This window comes from Zophobas morio, unplaced genomic scaffold (assembly GCF_036711695.1).
Source record: "Zophobas morio isolate AGI-343-1 ecotype UQ-CSIRO unplaced genomic scaffold, CSIRO_AGI_Zmor_V1 ptg000283l, whole genome shotgun sequence".
Classification (NCBI taxonomy): Eukaryota; Metazoa; Arthropoda; class Insecta; order Coleoptera; family Tenebrionidae; genus Zophobas; species Zophobas morio.
The window spans coordinates 191,349-213,353 of record NW_026972387.1 but is presented as its reverse complement, the minus strand read 5'-3'; the positions used below and the strand labels follow the sequence as shown (position 1 = coordinate 213,353).

The 22,005-nt window shown below is 33.3% G+C and overlaps 1 long non-coding RNA gene across 1 annotated transcript in view; it reads left to right on the top strand.

Annotated features, from left to right (window-relative positions):
- Window positions 1–2,034: 2,034 nt before the first annotated feature.
- LOC135119708 (uncharacterized) overlaps window positions 2,035–22,005 on the top strand; it is a 56,600-nt gene continuing 36,629 nt past the window's right edge. Inside the window, exon 1 of the long non-coding RNA XR_010278345.1 lies at window positions 2,035–2,126. This is a non-coding gene — a long non-coding RNA (uncharacterized LOC135119708). The remainder of the gene's footprint in view (window positions 2,127–22,005) is intronic.

Genomic DNA, 22,005 nt, shown 5'->3' with positions numbered 1-22,005 from the left:
TTTGTGGTGGCATGGGCCGACTTGGCTACGCCAAACATCAAATAATTGGCCTAGTCTTTCAGATAACGAATACGAAGAAGTTGCGCTTAACACAGAAAGGAAGTCGTTAGTTACTATTAATGTCGTTAATATAGATCCAGAGTTACCAGTTATATCCAAATATTCATTATTTGAAAAATTGCAACGGGTCATATCATACTACTTACGATTTATTAAAAATTGTAGGCAGCAAACTAAAATCAAAGGCGCATTGTCGGTAGAGGAATTAAACGAGGCTCAAACAATAATAAGACATATGCATGAGCGGGAATTGCACGCAGGTACCAGCGGGACGGTGACAGCGGTACGACAAAAATTCTGGCCATTGGGGGCTAGGGATACCACTAAGAAAATAATTCACCATTGTACGAAATGCAGTCGCGTCAATCCCAAGCCATTTACTCAGAAAATGGGCAATCTGCCGAGGCAAAGAGTACAATTACGCGCCCATTTCATGTGTCGGGCGTTGATTACGCCGGACCCTTTTTGATAAAGGAAGGTCGAACTCGCAACGCCAAAAAGGTTAAGGCATACATCGCTCTATTTATATGCTTCAGTACCAAGGCAGTACATTTGGTGCTGGTAGGAGATCTAACTAGCGAGGGTTTTTTAGCGGCCTTAAAACGGTTTACTTCGCGGCGAGGTAAGGTAGCGGAAATATTTTCCGATAACGGCACGAATTTTGTAGGAGCCGAGCGGCAGCTCTTTCGTGCCCAAGCCTTCCAAAACAAAATAACCGAGCGATTGACCTGCCAAAACATAAAATTTCATTTTATTCCTCCGCGGTCCCCACATTTCGGAGGTTTGTGGGAGAGAGCGGTCAGAAGTGTTAAACAGCATTTGCAAAGGGTAGTAGGTGACGCTAATTTAAATTAGGAGGAATTTTACACGGTTTTAACAGCAATCGAAGCTTGTTTGAATTCACGACCTATCACACCCATATCCTGTGACCCTAACGATCTCGACGCCTTAACGCCGGGTCAATTTTTAATTCGGGCACCCATTACGGCCCAAGCTGAGGAAGACCTCACAGTGATCCCAAGCAACCGATTATCTCGATGGAGAAGAGTTCAACAGCTACAGCAACATTTTTGGAAGCGTTGGCATAAGGAATATCTATCGCAGCTACAATGCCGACCAAAGGGTTAGCGAGGTCCAGCAACAGCCATCGACGTCGGCACATTGGTGGTGCTAATGGAGGAAAATCTACCGCCCATGCAATGGAAACTGGGACGAATTGCAGAACTTCATCCTGGTGAAGATAGTGTGGTGCGCGTAGTGACCGTAAAAACCGCGAATGGCCTGTTTAAGCGATCTGTGAAAAAGGTGTGTGCGATACCGCTGGAAACATAAGCGCGTCAGCACTATTATTTTCAAGGACTTTAATTTGATAATTTTGTTACGATTATTTTATTGTATTGTATATATATTTTTTATCGAAGAATTGGCTTCAACGTGGGGGAGCATGTTGGTACCACTGGTACCAACCCCATGTTTCTACCCCCACCCGTTTCACTGTTCAATTCAATGTATATTTCGAACGGACTACGAGTCTGTCTGCAACCACCCTCTAATAAACAACGCTACATAATTCAACGAATAGTATTTTTTGGGATGTACCTTCGTACAATCACTTTTGGTCGTTTATAATAACACGGTGAGAATGACTATGTCATTACAATGTACTTATTCTTATTGTTATTTTTACATTTTTGTAGTTCCTTTTTATACTTTTTGAAAATGCCTTTTTAATGGTAAAAGTATATACGTCACTGAACAGAAGGTGACAGAAGGTTACATTAATTGACTTTCACACTAAGTGGATCTTAATAGCTGCTTACAAAATAATGAACAAAAATAATAAAACATAGATAATGAGGAGATAGGTACATTACATGTAATCTTAAGTTGTAATTGAAATTATAATAAATATTGTTTATTTCGTTCGGTGTATTATTTTCCTCAGTCTCATATAAAATTATTTAATTGCGAATAACCGCAACGAATAAAAGCCGTGTTTGTTCCGACAAAATTCCGGTTATTTTCTTAATAAATAAATGTTCATCAGCAACTTTCCGCCGATTTAGGTAAGTTTCTTTGCACTCGAAATCTCGTACGTTAATACGTTACAATCAGTTCAACGTAAAAATAATTACTTATGCAAAACACGTCCGTGATTATTAGAATAAAATATCAAATGTCGGAAGGCGAGTGTGTGTTGTTTAAAATTAAAAAATGTTTGCTTACGACATTGAAAACAGGCAATTAAATTATCCGTTGTCCCTCGAAAACATTCATATACACGCACACATCACAGAAGCCACCATTTAGTGCAACAAAACCACCTTTTTCCCAAATCTTTTCACGGTAAAATTCATAAACCGAAACACGCCGCCCGTCATTATTACAACACAGAATTAAATAACGCGATGCTGTTTCAGCAAATTCTTACGGAACTGGACGCTTTTATCTCAATAGACAGGGACGTATTCGGAAATATTAAAAAAAAGAATTATCGCTTGAGGGTGCCAAAGGGCAGAAAGTTTGTTAAAAAAATAAAAATGCATCCCTATAAACTAATGACACATTTGTGTAAAAATAAATGTGGGTTAGAGGTGCAATAATTGTTTAAATATAAAAAAAAATGTTTTACTCGAAGACGGTAAGAGATATGAGGTTCGTGCAAAGAACAAAAAAGTTCCTAAAATACGAAACACATGCACCTGTGTCCGCGGTTTTTAGTTTGAGTTTAACATTTTGGAGAAAAGGGCAAAAGTTTGTAGCGCCAAAACCGTAAAACTTAAAAAAAATATTTTTGCAACAAAATATTTCTGAGTGAACAGTCTATAGGTCCACTTAGCAAAATAAATATTTTTTGCTACCGTTTAGTAGTAATAACGAAAAAACGTCATAGTTCGTAAGCGGTAAGAGGTAGCATGTCGGCTCAGGGGAACGGAGAAAAGCTAAAAAAATTAAGGCATACGTTGAACAAAAAAAATTTTGAAAAAAGTTGAAAATAAGGGAGAAAAGGGCAAAAGTTTGTAGTGTCCAAATGGTAAGAAATAGAATATCGGTTGTACCTATACATCAAAACCTTCTTCTGGAACGAACGCATAAGTTTGCTCAAAAAAATCGATTCTGTCCACGTCAACCTTGATACAGGAGCCATTTTTAGTTTTTTCGAGGTCGCTACGTAAAACTTTTTTCAGGTCGAAAAAAAGACCATCGAAAAAGGATTCGAATAAGCCCAACATGCAACACTTAAAAAAAAAAAAAAGCGAAATAGGTTGTTCTTTATATTTATTGTTATATGACTACTACCATCACAACTAAATATACTAAGACATTAAAAAAAAAATTTCAAGTTAACCAAAAACCGCTTTTTGTTGAATTTTATATGAAAACATCAAAAAATCATTAAAAAACGAAAATCAAAAACCTATAAACGATCATCAAAAATCACTGCTGTGGTGGTGGATCATGATGAGTCATATCGTGCTGCTGGACAAATAATTTAAAACATATTAAATAACTTATTGTAGTACTGATGCTGTTAAATAAATATGTTAAAGGACATTAAATAAAACTATTAATAGTAACTAATTGTTTTATTGAATCATACATTTGTTTGAGTATTGTATTTACTAAAATAACTGAAACAAATTAATACTAAATAAAGTAACAGACAAAATACGATTGCAAAAATAATTGCTCCTACTGAAGTAAATATCCATATCCATGGTTTTGCCAAACAATATTCTGTAACATTTGCACAGGTAGAATTCTTGTATCCACTATAATCGTTAATGATGGTGTAATTCGGTGACTTGCATCGAGTGTTGTCTTTGAAGACTAATTCTAGCCGATATTGCAGTTGGTTCGAGGAAGATACATTTTTTGAATAAAACATACGTAGTTGTTCATGCCCATTTTTAATTTCTAACATTTTTCTAACAGTACATTCTTTACTACTATCAATAGTTTGTAGATAGACATCAGTAACATTGCTATCAGTCAATAAATAAAATTCTTTCTGAATTAGAATGGTTGATAGAAAAAGTGTGCAGTTTAAGCCGAACATTGTTTGGATGAAATGAATAGTTTGTTGTTGCGGAATTCTATATATATAGCAACACCCATCACCAACACCATTAACGAGCAGCCAGGTCCCAACATCCCACTATTACAGTCATTATCGTGAATATGACAAAAAATGAAGCAAACCATACACGATCGTTTCTTAAACAAAAATCAATGACTTCCTTTGAACTGCGACTGTTCTTAGTATTTTCTATTATTAACCAATTGGAAAATTGGTGATTTTCTTCTTCTGTTTTTATCTTGTACGTCAAATGATTCTGCATTGTTATATTTTTCGCATAGAAGAGATGATAACTGGTTTCGATTAGATTGATCGGTGTCATTTTTTCCCAAAATTCTTTTTCGTACGTCTGAATTTACAGCAGACTTATATTTGAAGTGGTGTAGATATACAAGTTGTTTTCAACAAGCACACTTAATAGTATTAACACATTGCTAGGCAGAAACATCTTAGACTTATCTTCTTGTACACATCGTTGATATTTGTAGGGAAGAAGTTTTTAGAGGTGGTAAATGATGGTGTAGTAAATGATGGTGGTGGGGTGATAGCGATAGAAATAACAAATTATTGTTTCCTTATATATTTGTTAAATGTCGCATGGTAGGTGTTTAAGGCTGTTCTATCTAAAAACAGGGACCTATCTAACTTTGGGACATAGGTCCCTGAGAATTCGTTGTCCCAGTTTTCCACTTGCAGTGGTGTTGGCGGTGGTTGGCTGAACCACTTTGATGGTGGTGGGTGTGGCGTAGATGGTCTTGGAAGTGCAGTCTCCCAGAGTTTTCGCTCCCTTTCCCAGGCATTCCGGTGGCATTTGAAAATATGGTTTCTCAGCCTATTCTCTAAAAAGCCTGTGGCTGACATCATAGGGGCAGATAACAAATTTCTCTATACAGAAAAAAAAAAAAAAATTTCAGAACTTTAAATACTACAAAAAAAATATATATATAAGCTTACCCATTTCTGTCGTTAATTAATTATTATCATATGTACTTGCAGAACACTTATTAATCTGTTCTTTTGTGTGATTTTTAATTTATACACTATATTAATCCCCACCCCTACTTTTTTCCCTCCATTTTTATTACAGTACAGATTTTCTTAAGAACTTTAAAGTTGATGATTCAGTTGCTTTCCTCATGTTTCATTTTTCGCTGACTTGAATTTATTTTTTACGACCACGTTTTCAACTACGACTTGCAAGTTGTAACTTGCAAATTAATTCTCATATAAACAAGAAACTAGTCAACGGGAAATAGTAGTGTTTCTTTTTTTCTGCTGTGGTGAGCAAGTTTCACGACAAAAAATGAAATCACAAGAATCAGTGACGGCTATATGTAAAAACTCTCATAAGCTGATTCATGAATACATAAGTAAAATCAAAACAATCGAAGAAACTAAACATTTTTTAGTTTATATCAATACCAGTATTAGAATAATTAGAAAAAGCACTCAAATGTAAAATCCATCGAGAAAATATGTTGGAAAACGCAAATTCCTTAGAAACAAGTTTGGCGTATTTGAAATTTTATCGCCTAAAGCTTTTAAATAAGAAAAAACAATTATCTATAAAAACTGGTGAAGGCTATATTAAAACAGACAAATTTAAACCGGTGACTAATGTAACATGGCAGGATGTCGAATCCTGTTTTCAACAACGAATTCGTACAGGATTTATAAGTAACCACCACATTAAAGATCCTCTTCAGTTTTTTCAACAATCTTTTAAATGCTTTATGTTTAGAATTAAAAAAATTGGTCTAAAGAGTTTAGACAGTACTTCCCTCGCTGTCGGAAACTTGACGACTGCATGCCTATTGTGTTTTTTTTCTCATTACATTTTTGTAGTGGGAATTTAAAAAAAATTGCGATGACGTCATCAACATTTTCGCAAGGACACGTATATCAGTTGGGATAGATGTAGTGTAATACTAAGAATAAAATTATTATATTCTCAAATTTTCGGGAAAATGAATTGGGTCGTTTGAATATTGATTTGTAATAATCAATAAAATAACGAAACAATTTACTCACGTATACCTACGTATCAGAGGCAACTGAAAATCGTGTATGTATAAACATTGTTAATTTAAGATGACAGGCGTAACAGCATACGTGAGAGCCAAACACAGAAACTGTAAACAAAACGACCGTCGGTTTTATTGCTTCGACTTCCGCTTATTATATAAAACATTGGGTTTTATTTTAATTCTTGACGGTGAAATTCACAATTGGTTGATTATAAACATGTCTATTTCACATTCGCGGAATCAAGTGAACGCATAAAACAAATGCAGGTCTGTAATGTTAAAGTCGATGTAAATAAGCGTGCTACCCTTATGTTTCAACCGAGTTTTTCCTTTAACAAATTTTGTGTCTACCAAATTGGGTTGGTTGCGGTGTAATACTAATAATAAGTGTTGCCTTTAATTTAATCAATAAAATAAATTGACTTCATTAATTTTTTTGAACCACCTCTTAAGAAAATCTAAAAAATATGAATGGAATGATAAATCACAAGTACAAACTCATCATATTTTTTGCATTTTAGATAGGATTTATTCAGCAAAATTTAAGGGTGACGTCATCAATTTTTTTAGGAGGGATGAACAAATACATTTTGAACAAAAGTTTACCATGCTTATAATAACTTTAAAATATTCCCAAGATTTCAAAGCATTCGGTTTTGTAATTCCTGATTAAATCGATAAAATAAATTCACGCCTTCATTAATTTTTTTGAGTCACCCTGCATATGCAAATCCAAAAATATGAATGGAATGATAAATCACAAGTACAGACTCATCATATTTTGTACATTTTAGATACGATTTATTCGGAAAACTTTTGAGCTGACGTCATCAGTTTTTTGTAGAAGATAACCAAATATATTTTGACTAAAAATTTATTATGCTCTTTATAACCTTAAAACATCTGCAAGATTTCAAAGCATTCGGTTTTGTAGTTCCTGATTAAATCAATAAAATAAATTTACGCATTCATTAATTTTTTTGAGTCACTCTGTATATGCAAATCCAAAAAATATGAATGGAGTGATAAATGACAAGTACAGGCTCATCATATTTTGTACATTTTAGATATGATTTATTCGGCAAACTTTCGAGCTGACGTCATCAAGTTTTTGGAGGGGATAAGCAAATATATTTTGACTAAACATTTATTATGCTCTTTATGACCTTAAAACATCTGCAAGATTTCAGAGCATTCGGTTTTGTAGTTCCTGATTAAATCAATAAAATATATTTACGCATTCATTAATTTTTTTGAGTCACCCTGTATATGCAAATCCAAAAAATATTAATGGAGTGATAGTTCACAAGTACAGACTCATCATATTTTGTACATTTTAGATATGATTTATTCCACAAACTTTTGAGCTGACGTCATCAAGTTTTTGGAGGGGATAAGCAAATATTTTTTGACTAAAGATTTATGATGCTCTTTATAGCCTTAAAACATCTGCAACATTTCAAAGCATTCTGGTTAGCAGATTAAAAATTAAATTTCAAAATGTTGTTTTATAATTTTGATTTTTTTTCCAAAAATCTGGACGTTTCGGGTGAAAAGTCGATTCAGAGTTGTAAACTACATGTGTAGGACTATGTTATTTTATACAATTGAAAACCCATTTACTATGTACAATTTTGAAGTGACGTCATCGCTTTAGTGGTGGGGATGATTCGACAAATTTTGGTTAGCGTTTTACCATCTACATGATATTCTTAATATAAGTACAAAATTTCACAACAATCGGTCGAGTACTTTCGGAGATTATCTGTCTAATAAAAATCCGTGACAACAGACGGACAGACGGACAGACGGACAGACGGACGGACAGACGGACAGACGGACGGACAGACGGACAGACGGACAGACGGACAGACAGACGGAAATGGGAGACCTATTTCTTCGTCTTCTAGGGGTCATGAAAGATCGAGAAAACGTAAAAGTAGAGAGTCGGCCGACGGACTCGATTACAATACTTCCTTTGCTTACGCTCGGGAAGTAAAAGAACGGAAAAACTCAATGCTTAAGGTAAATGTAATTTTTTCGGCAAATTTTATTCAACCGCACTCTGGTGAAACAGACATTAAAACATTTTCAACAAAAAATCAACACATTGATCAATACACAAATTTAAAGGAATGGTACGAAGAAAACGTCATTTATAAAATTATGAAAAAATTAGAGGAATTTGCAGAAAAGGATTCCGGTTGGGCGTTGTATGAAATTTTAGGATTGAAAATTAACATAAATAAATACGACCCAATTAAATTCGGCTATTCAACTTTTGTATCCACACCAGATTTTATAAAAAAAAACATGCAGTAATTAATGTACAAAATAATGATGAATATTGTTTTCTTTGGGCCATAGTTTCGGCTTTATTCCCTATCGATAAACATTCAGACCGAAAATCATCGTATCCTCATTTCAAAAATGTGTTGAAATATGATAATTTAGACTTCCCAATCACAATTAAAGACATTTAAAAATTTGAGGAACTCAACAATCTTGCCATTAATTTATACTGCATCGAGAAGAAAAAAATTTTACCTTGTCGTTTAAGCACTAGATTTTCAAATTCTTATAAAGCAATTAATTTGCTTATGCTACCCGCTGAAAGACAAATACAAAATACTAATAACAGTAATGATAACTTTGAAGATCAACAATTGCTCTATCATTTCGTATGGATCAAAAATTTGTCAGCTCTTTTAGCTACGCAACTTTCCCTCCATAAATGTAAATTTCATATATGCGAAAGATGCTTAAACCATTTCACCACAGAGGAATTGCTCCAAAAACATAAAACTTCATGCCAGAGTATTAATAAATATTCCATGAGACTGCCAACAGAAAACGAAAATTACTTGTATTTTCAAAATTATAGACATCAAGAAAAAGTACCTTTTACTATTTATGCAGATCTCGAGAGTATTCTTCTTGATTGTACCAAACAGCATATGTCCACCACGAATAAGACCGAAACTTATCAAAAACATATTGCGCACAGCATTGCATACTATTTTCACTGCTCATATGATAATTCATTTTCTAAATTTCGTTTGTATCGAGGTAAAAATTGCATTCAATGGTTCGTTCAGGAGTTACATCGAATGGCTCATTTTTGCAACGATAAATTTCAGAACGTTATTTCTATGGAAACATTAACTACGGAAGAACGTGAGCAGTTTGAATCCTCCCAAATATGTCATATATGTAAAAAAGGATTTTCGGAAAATAACATAAAAGTACGCGATCGTAGTCATTTAACTGGAATGTATAGAGGCGCTGCCCATCAAAGTTGTAATTTTTAAATTATAAAGATATTTGTGTTATACCCGTGGTCTTTCATAATATGAGCGGATATGATGCCCATTTTTTTATTAAAGAACTTTCAAATTCAATAAAAGGTGATATTAAGTTACTTCCCATTAACAAAGAAAGATATATCTCGTTTACTAAATTTGTCGAAGACACGAAAGTTAGTTTACGGTTTATTGATTCTTTCAGATTTATGCCACATAGTTTAGACAAACTTTCCTCCAATTTAGATAATTCTCAGAAAATTATTACGTTGGCAAATTGTAATAATATGGAAGAATTTGATTTGTTAAACAGAAAGGGAGTGTTTCCTTACGATTATATAAACTCCTGGGAGAAACTACTTGAAACAAAATTGCCCGAAAAGGAGGATTTCTATAGTCGCTTATACGATGAAAATATTAAATATGAAAATTATTCCCATGCTACCAATGTCTGGAATACTTTTAATATTCATACATTAGGAAAATATTCTGATTTATATTTAAAAACTGATGTGCTTCTTCTAGCCGATGTATTTGAAGCTTTTCGAACTACTTGTTTAAATACTTATCAACTTGATCCGTTGCATTATTACACGGCTCCGGGCCTAACATTTGATGCTATGTTAAAAACAACAGAAATTAAACTAGAACTTTTAACGGATATAGATAAAGTTCTATTTGTAGAAAGAGGTATTAGAGGTGGAGTTTCGCAGTGTTCCAATAGATACGGTAAAGCTAATAACAAATACATGCCAAAAGAAGAATATGATCCTTCGAAAGATAGTACCTATTTAATGTATTTTGATGTTAACAACCTTTACGGAGCGGCAATGTCTCAATATTTACCGTATGGAGAATTTGAGTTTGTAGAAAATTTCAATATAGCTGATATCTTAGATACCCCAGAAAATTCGGCAATCGGTTATATTATTGAATGCGATTTAGATTATCCAATAGATTTACATGAAATACATAGTGATTTACCATTAGGTCCAGAGCATATGATACCGCCCATTTCAAGATCTAAACTTAAGAAGTTATTGTTGACTTTATATCTCAAGACATTATATTATTCATTATCGGAATTTAAAAATGTATACAAAATTTGGTATGAAAATAAAATGTGTACATCGTGTTATGAAATTCAAACAATCTGCGTGGTTAAAGGAATATATAGATTTAAATACAAAACTTAGGCAGCAAGCAAAGAACGATTTTGAAAAAGATTTTTTTTAAATTAATGATTAATGCTATTTATGGTAAATGCATGGAAAATGTAAGAAAACATCGCGATATTCGATTGATTAGTAAATGGGAGGGAAGATGGGGAGTTCGTCCTCTTATATCTAAACCAAATTTTCACAGTTCTGTTGTATTTGACGATGATTCAGCAATAATCGAAATGAGTAAATTAGAAGTATTTTTGAATAAACCAATTTATGTTGGTTTTTGCATTTTAGATATTTCTAAAACTTTTCTCTATGAATTTCATTATGACTATATTAAAAAAACATTTAAAAATAATGCTAAGTTACTTTATACCGACACTGACAGCCTAATTTATGAATTTCACGTAGACGATATATACAAATATATTAAAAAAGATTCACATCGATTTGATACTTCTGACTATGATTTATATAATATTTATGATATAGAACTGAAAAATAAGAAAGTACCAGGTTTAATGAAAGATGAAAATAACGGTAAGATTATGCTAGAAATTGTGGGTCTCAGATCTAAAATGTACGCATATAGAATTGCAAGTGACGATTTCAATAAAAAATTAGTTAAAAAATTCAAAGGTAGTACAAAAGCATCACTTAAAACAATAACGTTTGAAAATTACAAAGAATGTTTATTTAATAATCGAAGTTAGGAAAAATCACAAAGACTCATCAAGTCCAAACATCATACTGTTTACACAGTAAAACAAGAAAAAGTAGTTCTCAGCCCCAATGATGATAAAAGGATTGTCACAAGATTTGCAACGGATACGAAACCTTGGGGATATCATATTTCGCACGTAAGTTAAAAAAAAATTGGTCTAAAGAGTTTAGACAGTACTTCCCTCGCTGTCGGAAACGTGACGACTGCATGCCTATTATGTTTTTTTTTCGCAGTGGATTTCAAAGAATTCGGTTTTGTAGTTCCTGATTAAATCAATAAAATATATTTACGCATTCATTAATTTTTTTGAGTCACTCTGTATATGCAAATCCAAAAAATATAAATGGAGTGATAAATGACAAGTACAGACTCATCATATTTTGTACATTTTAGATATGATTTATTCGGCAAACTTTCGAGCTGACGTCATCAAGTTTTTGGAGGGGATAAGCAAATATATTTTGACTAGACATTTATTATGCTCTTTATGACCTTAAAACATCTGCAAGATTTCAGAGCATTCGGTTTTGTAGTTCCTGATTCAATCAATAAAATATATTTACGCATTCATTAATTTTTTTGAGTCACCCTGTATATGCAAATCCAAAAAATATGAATGGAGTGATAAATTACACGTACAGACTCATCATATTTTTACAGTTTAGATAGGATTTATTCGGCAAACTTTCGAGCTGACGTCATCAATTTTTTGAAGGGGATAAGCAAATATATTTTGACTAAACATTTATTATGCTCTTTAGAACCTTAAAACATCTGCAAGATTTCAAAGCATTCGGTTTTGTAGTTTCTGAGTAAATCAGTAAAATAAATTTACGCATTCATTAATTTTTTTGAGTCACCCTGTATATGCAAATCCAAAAAATATGAATGGAGTGATAGATCACAAGTACAGACTCATCATATTTTGTACATTTTAGATATGATTTATTCCACAAACTTTTGAGCTGACGTCATCAAGTTTTTGGAGGGGATAAGCAAATATTTTTTGACTAAAGATTTATGATGCTCTTTATAGCCTTAAAACATCTGCAACATTTCAAAGCATTCTGGTTAGCAGATTAAAAATTAAATTTCAAAATGTTGTTTTATAATTTTGATTTTTTTTCCAAAAATCTGGACGTTTCGGGTGAAAAGTCGATTCGGAGTTGTAAACTACATGTGTAGGACTATGTTATTTTATACAATTGAAAACCCATTTACTATGTACAATTTTGAAGTGACGTCATCGCATTAGTGGTGGGGATGATTAGACAAATTTTGGTTAGCGTTTTACCATCTACATGATATTCTTAATATAAGTACAAAATTTCACAACAATCGGTCGAGTACTTTCGGAGATTATCTGTCTAATAAAAATCCGGGACAACAGACGGACAGACGGACGGACAGACGGACAGACGGACGGACAGACGGACAGACGGACAGACGGACGGACAGACGGACAGACGGACAGACGGACAGACAGACGGAAATGGGAGACCTATTTCTTCGTCTTCTAGGGGTCATGAAAGATCGAGAAAACGTAAAAGTAGAGAGTCGGCCGACGGACTCGATTACAATACTTCCTTTGCTTACGCTCGGGAAGTAAAAAGTGGGGATTGCCATATATAAGCAATTAAATTTCACAGATGATTTATTCGATGTTGGTTATTTCATTATTACAACAATGTCTGACTTGAGACAATTTGTTGATCTACAAGCATTTTGTGCATCCGAAAGTGTGTTCAAAACATATCTTAAAGCCGCTGCGAGTGGTCGAACGAAATTAAATTTATTCCTTCATCTCATTGATAAAAAAGATTTTATTGTACCGGACGAAGTGTTTAAATGGATTGCCGAAAGTGAAAGTGATTTTTATACACTTGACATTTGTATTCTGCTACAAAGAAAGCAATGTGTCGATGGTTACATTGATGCATTTCTACATGTATGCGAAAGAGACCAAATTGAAAATTTAAATTATGCTGCTTTGGAGTTTTTGATGACCACCAACTATTTGGACAATACTCTAACGTATAAATGTTTTATTTATAAATTATTGAGTGATAATCGCTGGCAGAATCTTCGAGATATATTCTATCCTGTTGAGAATATCCGGAAAAATTATCGAAGCATCGACCAGTGCGTGGATGAATTTATGTGTCGGGCTGCGTATTTGGCAAACCATAAAGCGCTCAGTACTTTCTATGAGTCTTTAGCAATAATAAATTACGATTCTTTCGCATTTCAACCTTCTCAAAATCAGGAGCACCGAAGAATTTTCAACTGGATCAAAAAGAACATTGTCAAAGGAGAAGCCAATCCTGAAATACCATTAGGATGGACGGAGGGACCTGATTCAACTAAATGGCCCTCGATTAAGTTAGATGATTATAAGAAAACTTTACATGTAATTTCTGGTAGCCATGAATAAAACACACAGAAATGGGTTATATGTAGTTTTATTTACCCCCAAACATAATAATACAATAACAGGTTAAATTATTTACAACACTCTGACGACATCTTGTGCGGGGATGTATTTTACCATTCGGTCGTGAAGAATAAGACAGTAGGCTGTAGTGTCTGCAGGAATACCAGAGATCGTCTCAAACCACAAAGTGATTGTAACGGGGCCTCTCTTCAAAGCTTCCGTTTGTTTAGAACAGTCGATTACTATTATAGGCGTCTTTTCTTTAAATTCATCCTTATCGAATAATGGTTCGCTGGTTTGTTTGGATAAGAACGATGTCTGGAATTCTTTAAACATATCATAGAGAATTGCATACCGATTATTTGTGAAATCAACATTCAGGTTGTCGTAGGGATACATGGTATCATTAAGGTACAATTTTACATCTCTCAGATTACAATGATCAAACTGACTCAAAATTATATTAAAAACATCGTTGATACAGACGTTTACAACGAATATTTAAATGATTTTGATGAATTACCCAGAAAATATATTGACGAAATGCATCACGATGCAGAAAGTAAATTTTATCACAGAACAGGCGTAAGACATGACACTTTCTCAGAGAAATTTTATATTGGTTCGAAGGAAGTACAATTTATAGGTCCAGATATAAAAATAGACAATGAAATCTTTAAAGGGACTGCTGGAAGTTATGAACTTATTTTTAAAAAGAAGCCTGTTCATTTTACTACGGAAGACAAGGAAATTTACAAAAAAATTTTAGAAAAAACCAATGCATATCGAAGAAATTTCGATGAAAATGATCGAATATTGGGTACAAGTTCGATGAAATACAAAAATATTATAGGACCATTATTCTCAACTCTCACGAAGTATAAAAAACCGAAGAAAGGTGGTCAAGTACTATTTAAAGAAGTAAACACAAATAAAGTTGATTATGTGTATTGGGAAGATCCAAATGAATTAGTTGAAAGACTGAAGTTGTTAGTCGCTTCCCAGACAGCAGGCCATTCTAATGTGACTCGATCTTGAAATGTGTGGCAATTAGTAACTTTTATGAAATAGAAATATATCTGTGTCCTTGTTATGCTCCGTCTTTTCGACAGCAGGTATTTTTTGCTTCCAGTATGGCGATCCTGTTACTGTCATTTGGCCATCAATTGCCTTGGTGGTAACACGTCTTCCACGACTGTTTGCTGGTTACCGGTGACATTTTCTCGTTGAATAGGGCTGGAGTTACTTTGGGACTGGAATAGTGTTCTTTCCGGTCCTTTAATTCGATAATTCTAGTACAGTCTGTCGTAACCTCAAATCGTAAACACATCAAACGTTCGTTGACAGTTCCTACATTTGATAGCGAAAATTACTAGCCTCGCGCTATCTTTGTTTAACACATAGGTTAGGTTCCTCTCTGTCGAATCCCGACCACAGGCAGTTTGCCGTACTTTCTAAAAGTAATAGTAGATCTAGTGACTTTAGGCCATTCGGGTCATCAAAACGAAATCGTTTCTATAATAGAAGAACTACACGAAGCTAAAATTATTGCTTAATATGACTCTGGATAAATTCGGGCGTCATTTGTTAAAACATGCTAAACTTTCAGGTTCTATCGACAATGATATGATTACTATTTCAAACTATATGTTCTATAATCTGATATTTCGCATCGAATCCGATAAAACCGTGGAAAACACGTATGTATTAAATTCTAAAGAAACGCACTATACGTTTCCTTTAGAAATTGGAACCCTTACAAAATTAAATATTACCAGTAATGAAATAAATGTTTATGTAAATAACAAATTTTTTAGTAAAGAAGAATTGAAAGGATTTGTACTACGTAACGGTGATCGAATATCGTTCAAATATGCTGTAAATAAAACAGAAAATGTACCAAATTTGTTCGCAGAAATGATAATAAAATGTCCTGTTAATTTTGAAGAATCGTTAGTTAGTGCCGAGAAAGCACATTATATACATAAGACTGATAAAAATGAAACGCAAGAAGGTGTATGAGCCAACTCTCATTAAAAGAGATATTGTTGCAGAATTGCACAAACATGTAAGAATTAATTTTAAACGACGCAAGGTTATAATAAAAGGTATTAATGAAACATTACAAGCAGATCTAGTGGAAATGATACCGTATGCTAAGATAAACAGAGGATACAAATATATACTTGTTGTTATTGACTGTTTCTCAAAATACGTGTGGGCTGTCCCAGTAAAGTCAAAAGATGCTCAACAAATCGCCACTGCAATGGAAACAATTTTATCCAAAATCGTACGGTTACCCAAAAATTTACAAACAGATCAAGGAAAAGAATTCTACAACGTAAAGTTTCAAAATCTTATGACGACATCTTAAAATTTTGTAAAATAAATTCCACCCAAAATGTGCAATGTGTTCTTATTTGTGATCGATCATTGCACTCATATTTTTTAGACTTTCTAAAACATGGAACTCAAAAAAATAATGAATGGGTCAATTTATTTTATTGATTAAATCAGGAACGCCTCACTCCAGTTTCCCATAAAATTTTGGGAATACAGTACTGTTATTTTTAGTATTACACTGCATCAATCCAAGCTGATATACGTGTACGTATTTACAAAAATGTTGATGAAGTCATCGCAAAACGTTGCTTTTAGCAACAGTAGCAACTTAAATTCGAATTTGAAGACGATTTAAGCAACAATATCGACTCGAATTCTAATTTCAAGACGATTTTGGGACGATTCAAACACCATTATTGAGAGAATATTTAATGAAACACAAGTTCAAAACATAGAACTTTTATAAACAACTAATGACGAAAGTCAAAGAATTCGAGAATGCCGAAATTTTAAATACAATAATCAGGGCTAATTGAGGAAATCGAGCTTGGAATGTCCTACATAAAAAAAGAAGATAATCCCCGAAACTACTGGACCAATTTTTGTGAAATTTTATACTTTGTCAAGTCATCCGCACCAACAGTGTGATGATGACACCTCAAAATTGTACATAGTAAATGAATAGGTTTTAAACTGTGTAGAATAATATAGTCCTACAGGTATAGTTTATGAATCCATGTTGAGTTTTTACCCGAAACGACCAGATTTTTGGAAGAAAAATCAAAATTATATAACAATTGTGTGTTGCAAATTAAAAGTTACATTGCTAAATATACAATTTTAATTTTTTTTTCCAAAAATCTCGATGTCCAGTGTGAAACCGCAGTACGGATCATACACCACAAGTGCAGGAATATCGTATTTTATAAAATTAAAAAAAATATTGTAAATTTTGGAATGTCAATCAGCCCATTGGTGGTGGGCATGATTAATCAACTTTTGGTCAGCGTTTTGCCATATACACGATATTCTTAACATAAGTATAAAATTTAATAACAATTCGTGCGGTCATTTCGAAGATTATCAGTCTAAAAATTGGTCTAAAGAGTTTAGACAGTACTTCCCTCGCTGTCGGAAACTTGACGACTGCATGCCTATTGTGTTTTTTTTCTCATTACATTTTTGTAGTGGGAATTTAAAAAAAAATTGCGATGACGTCATCAACATTTTTGCAAGGACACGTATATCAGTTGGGATAGATGTAGTGCAATACTAAGAATAAAATTATTATATTCTCAAATTTTCGGGAAAATGAATTGGGTCGTTTGAATATTGATTTGTAATAATCAATAAAATAACGAAACAATTTACTCACGTATACCTACGTATCAGAGGCAACTAAAAATCGTGTATGTATAAACATTGTTAATTTAAGATGACAGGCGTAACAGCATACGTGAGAGCCAAACACAGAAACTGTAAACAAAACGACCGTCGGTTTTATTGCTTCGACTTCCGCTTATTATATAAAACATTGGGTTTTATTTTAATTCTTGACGGTGAAATTCACAATTGGTTGATTATAAACATGTCTATTTCGCATTCGCGGAACCAAGTGACCGCATAAAACAAATGCAGATCTGTAACGTTAAAGTCGATGTAAATAAGCGTGCTACCCTTATGTTTCAACCGAGTTTTTCCTTTAACAAATTTTGTGTCTACCAAATTGGGTTGGTTGGGGTGTAATACTAATAATAAGTGTTGCCTTTAATTTAATCAATAAAATAAATTGACTTCATTAATTTTTTTGAACCACCTCTTAAGAAAATCTAAAAAATATGAATGGAATGATAAATCACAAGTACAAACTCATCATATTTTTTGCATTTTAGATAGGATTTATTCAGGAAAATTTAAGGGTGACGTCATCAATTTTTTTAGGAGGGATGAACAAATACATTTTGAACAAAAGTTTACCATGCTTATAATAACTTTAAAATATTCCCAAGATTTCAAAGCATTCGGTTTTGTAATTCCTGATTAAATCGATAAAATAAATTCACGCCTTCATTAATTTTTTTCAGTCACCCTGCATATGCAAATCCAAAAATATGAATGGAATGATAAATCACAAGTACAGACTCATCATATTTTGTACATTTTAGATGCGATTTATTCGGAAAACTTTTGAGCTGACGTCATCAGTTTTTTGTAGAAGATAACCAAATATATTTTGACTAAAAATTTATTATGCTCTTTATAACCTTAAAACATCTGCAAGATTTCAAAGCATTCGGTTTTGTAGTTCCTGATTAAATCAATAAAATAAATTTACGCATTCATTAATTTTTTTGAGTCACCCTGTATATGCAAATCCAAAAAATATTAATGGAGTGATAGTTCACAAGTACAGACTCATCATATTTTGTACATTTTAGATATGATTTATTCCACAAACTTTTGAGCTGACGTCATCAAGTTTTTGGAGGGGATAAGCAAATATTTTTTGACTAAAGATTTATGATGCTCTTTATAGCCTTAAAACATCTGCAACATTTCAAAGCATTCTGGTTAGCAGATTAAAAATTAAATTTCAAAATGTTGTTTTATAATTTTGATTTTTTTTCCAAAAATCTGGACGTTTCGGGTGAAAAGTCGATTCAGAGTTGTAAACTACATGTGTAGGACTATGTTATTTTATACAATTGAAAACCCATTTACTATGTACAATTTTGAAGTGACGTCATCGCTTTAGTGGTGGGGATGATTCGACAAATTTTGGTTAGCGTTTTACCATCTACATGATATTCTTAATATAAGTACAAAATTTCACAACAATCGGTCGAGTACTTTCGGAGATTATCTGTCTAATAAAAATCCGTGACAACAGACGGACAGACGGACAGACGGACAGACGGACAGACGGACAGACGGACAGACGGACAGACGGACAGACGGACAGACAGACGGAAATGGGAGACCTATTTCTTCGTCTTCTAGGGGTCATGAAAGATCGAGAAAACGTAAAAGTAGCGAGTCGGCCGACGGACTCGATTACAATACTTCCTTTGCTTACGCTCGGGAAGTAATAAAAATTGACAGAGACGATGGAACGTCAGGCGTCAGAGAGATGGAACCGGGAGACCAAATTTTTTGTACTCTAGGCTTCATGAAACGTCAAGAAAACATGCAAGTAGCAAGTCGCAAGTCGCTTAATAAACTCAATTACTACACTTGTGACTGTACTATAAGTGAAAGTAATTCGAAGTTCTGGAATTTAAGACTAGACTTTTCAAACAGTATGCTACTGTTCCTAAAAGCTAACTTCCATCGTTTGCAGGCTGTAAACCAACCTGAATTCTAATTCTAAGACGATTTTGACACGTTTCGAACGCTATTACTGACAAAAACGTCTTATAATTTTTACTTCCCGAGCGTAAGCGAAGGAAGTATTGTAATCGAGTCCGTCGACCGACTCTCTACTTTTACGTTTTCTCTAACTTTCATGACCCCTACAGTACGAAGAAATAGGTCTCCTGTTTCCTGTCTGTCTGTCCGTTTGGCGGCCGTCCCGAATTTTTATTAGACAGATAATCTCCGAAAGTACTGGGCCAATTGTTGTCAAATTTTGTATTTATATTAGGAACGTCATGTAGATGGTAAAACGCTAACCCAAATTTGTTTAATCATCCTCACGAATAACGTGATGATAACATTTCACAATTGTACATAGTAAATGGGTTTTAAATTGTATAAAATAACATAGTCCTACACATGTAGTTTATGACGCCCTGTTAAGTTTTATCGAAATGTCCAGATTTTTGGGAAAAGAATCAAAATTATAAAACAACATTTTGCAATTTAATTTTGAATCTGCAAACCTGAATGCTTTGAAATCCTGCAGACGTTAAAAAGTTACGATTATCATGATAAATTTTTAATTAAAATCATTTGCTTATCTCCTCCGAAAGATTGATGACGTCAGCTCAAAATTTTGCTGAATTAATCCTTTTGGAAAAGTCTAAAATATGATGAGTCTAAATTTGGGAACAACAGTTCCCCCAAAAACATGTACAAATCCTATCCTTCCTCCTATCCTATCTTTCGTCTACCTGCCCTATGCTCCAACTTTCTCTTCCAGTTTCTAGAATTTTCTAAACTCTTTCACCTCTCCAAAACCGAACCTACGTGTCGACAATTTTTAAACACCATTCCTTTTTCTTCCTCGAGCTCTCAACCCGTAAGCATCTAATAAAAATCTGAAATCCGTAACCGTCGCTATTTCTTATTAAAATCCTCACCGATACCCACAATTCCATTCATATTTTTTGGATTTACTTATACAAGTTACGCAAAAAAATTATTGACTAAATCAAGAATTGCAAAGCTCAATACGTTGAAATCTTGAAGACGTTTTGATGTTATGAAAGAATGGTAAATTATTTATCAAAATATATCTGTTCATCAACTCCAAAAAATTGATGACGTCATATCAAAATTTTGCAGAATAAATCCTATCTAAAATGTGCAAAATATGATCAATCTATAATTGTAATTTATCACTGCATTCATATTTTTTTAGCTTTACTTATAGAGGGTGACTCAAAAAAATTAATGAATCAGTGAATTTATTTTATTGAATAAATTAAGAATAGCAAAACTGAATACTTTGAAATCTTGCAGCCGTTTTAAAGTTATTGAAGCATAGTAAATTATTGATCAAAATATATCTGTTTACTCCCCCAAAAAACTGATGACATCTCAAAATTTTGTAGTATATATACCACCCAAAATGTGCAAATGTGTTCTTATTTGTAATCCATCATTGCACTCACATTTTTTAGATTTTCTAAAGCAGGGGACTCAAAAAATTAATGAATAGGTCAATTTATTTTATTGATTAAATTAGGAACGCCTCCGTCCATTTTCCCAGAAAATTTTGGGAATACAATACTGTTATTTTTAGTATTATACTGCATCAATCCAAGTTGATATACGTGTATTTGCAAAATAATGTTGATGACGTCATCACAAAACGTTGCTTTTAGCAATAGTAGTAACTTAAATTCGAATTTGAAGACGATTTTGAGACGATTCAAACACCATTTGTGATAGAATGTTTAATGAAACACAGGTTTAACACATAGGACTTTTATAAACAACTAATGACGTAAGTCAAAGAATTCGAGGATACCGAAATTTTAAATACAATAATCAGGGCTAATTGAGGAAATCGAGCTTGGAATGTCCTACATAAAAAAAGAAGAAGAAAAAAGAAGGGCTCGGACTGTGTCCAGAATGGAGGGCCAGATCTCGAAAATCTTGTGTTGTTACTATAAACTAGCATCAAATCGGCTCTTTCAGAACCAACAGTAATTTCGACAAATAAAGTAACAGTAAATTGGTTGGAGAAACATGTGCACTCTACACTAATGTTGGTTAGTGGTTACACAAAAACCTAAATTTTGCGATCCCATATTACATACGACTGCAATAACTGTATAATCACAAATAAAATTTTCAATTTAAAGCTGTTTAGCTGGTTGCTAATCTTATTATTACTGATACAATGCCTCAACAGAGTGAAAACTCCAATTATTAGGCAAGGAGCATAAAGATTAACAAAAAAAGTGGTGTGAAATTAGCAAGTTTAAAATCAAGGGTTTTTTGAATGTGGGAAACATTTCCGGGGTCCCACTCATCACTACTTCCACCGCTGTATGGTTCGGATGATGGAGCTAAAATGTTAAGATTCAAAATATAGGCAGCTTATTAGTCTTATTAGCCTAAACTAGCGGAACTATGATTTAACAATTTTTTTTTCTTAAAAAATTACGTGAATAATTATTGCAATCTGTTAGGAATACA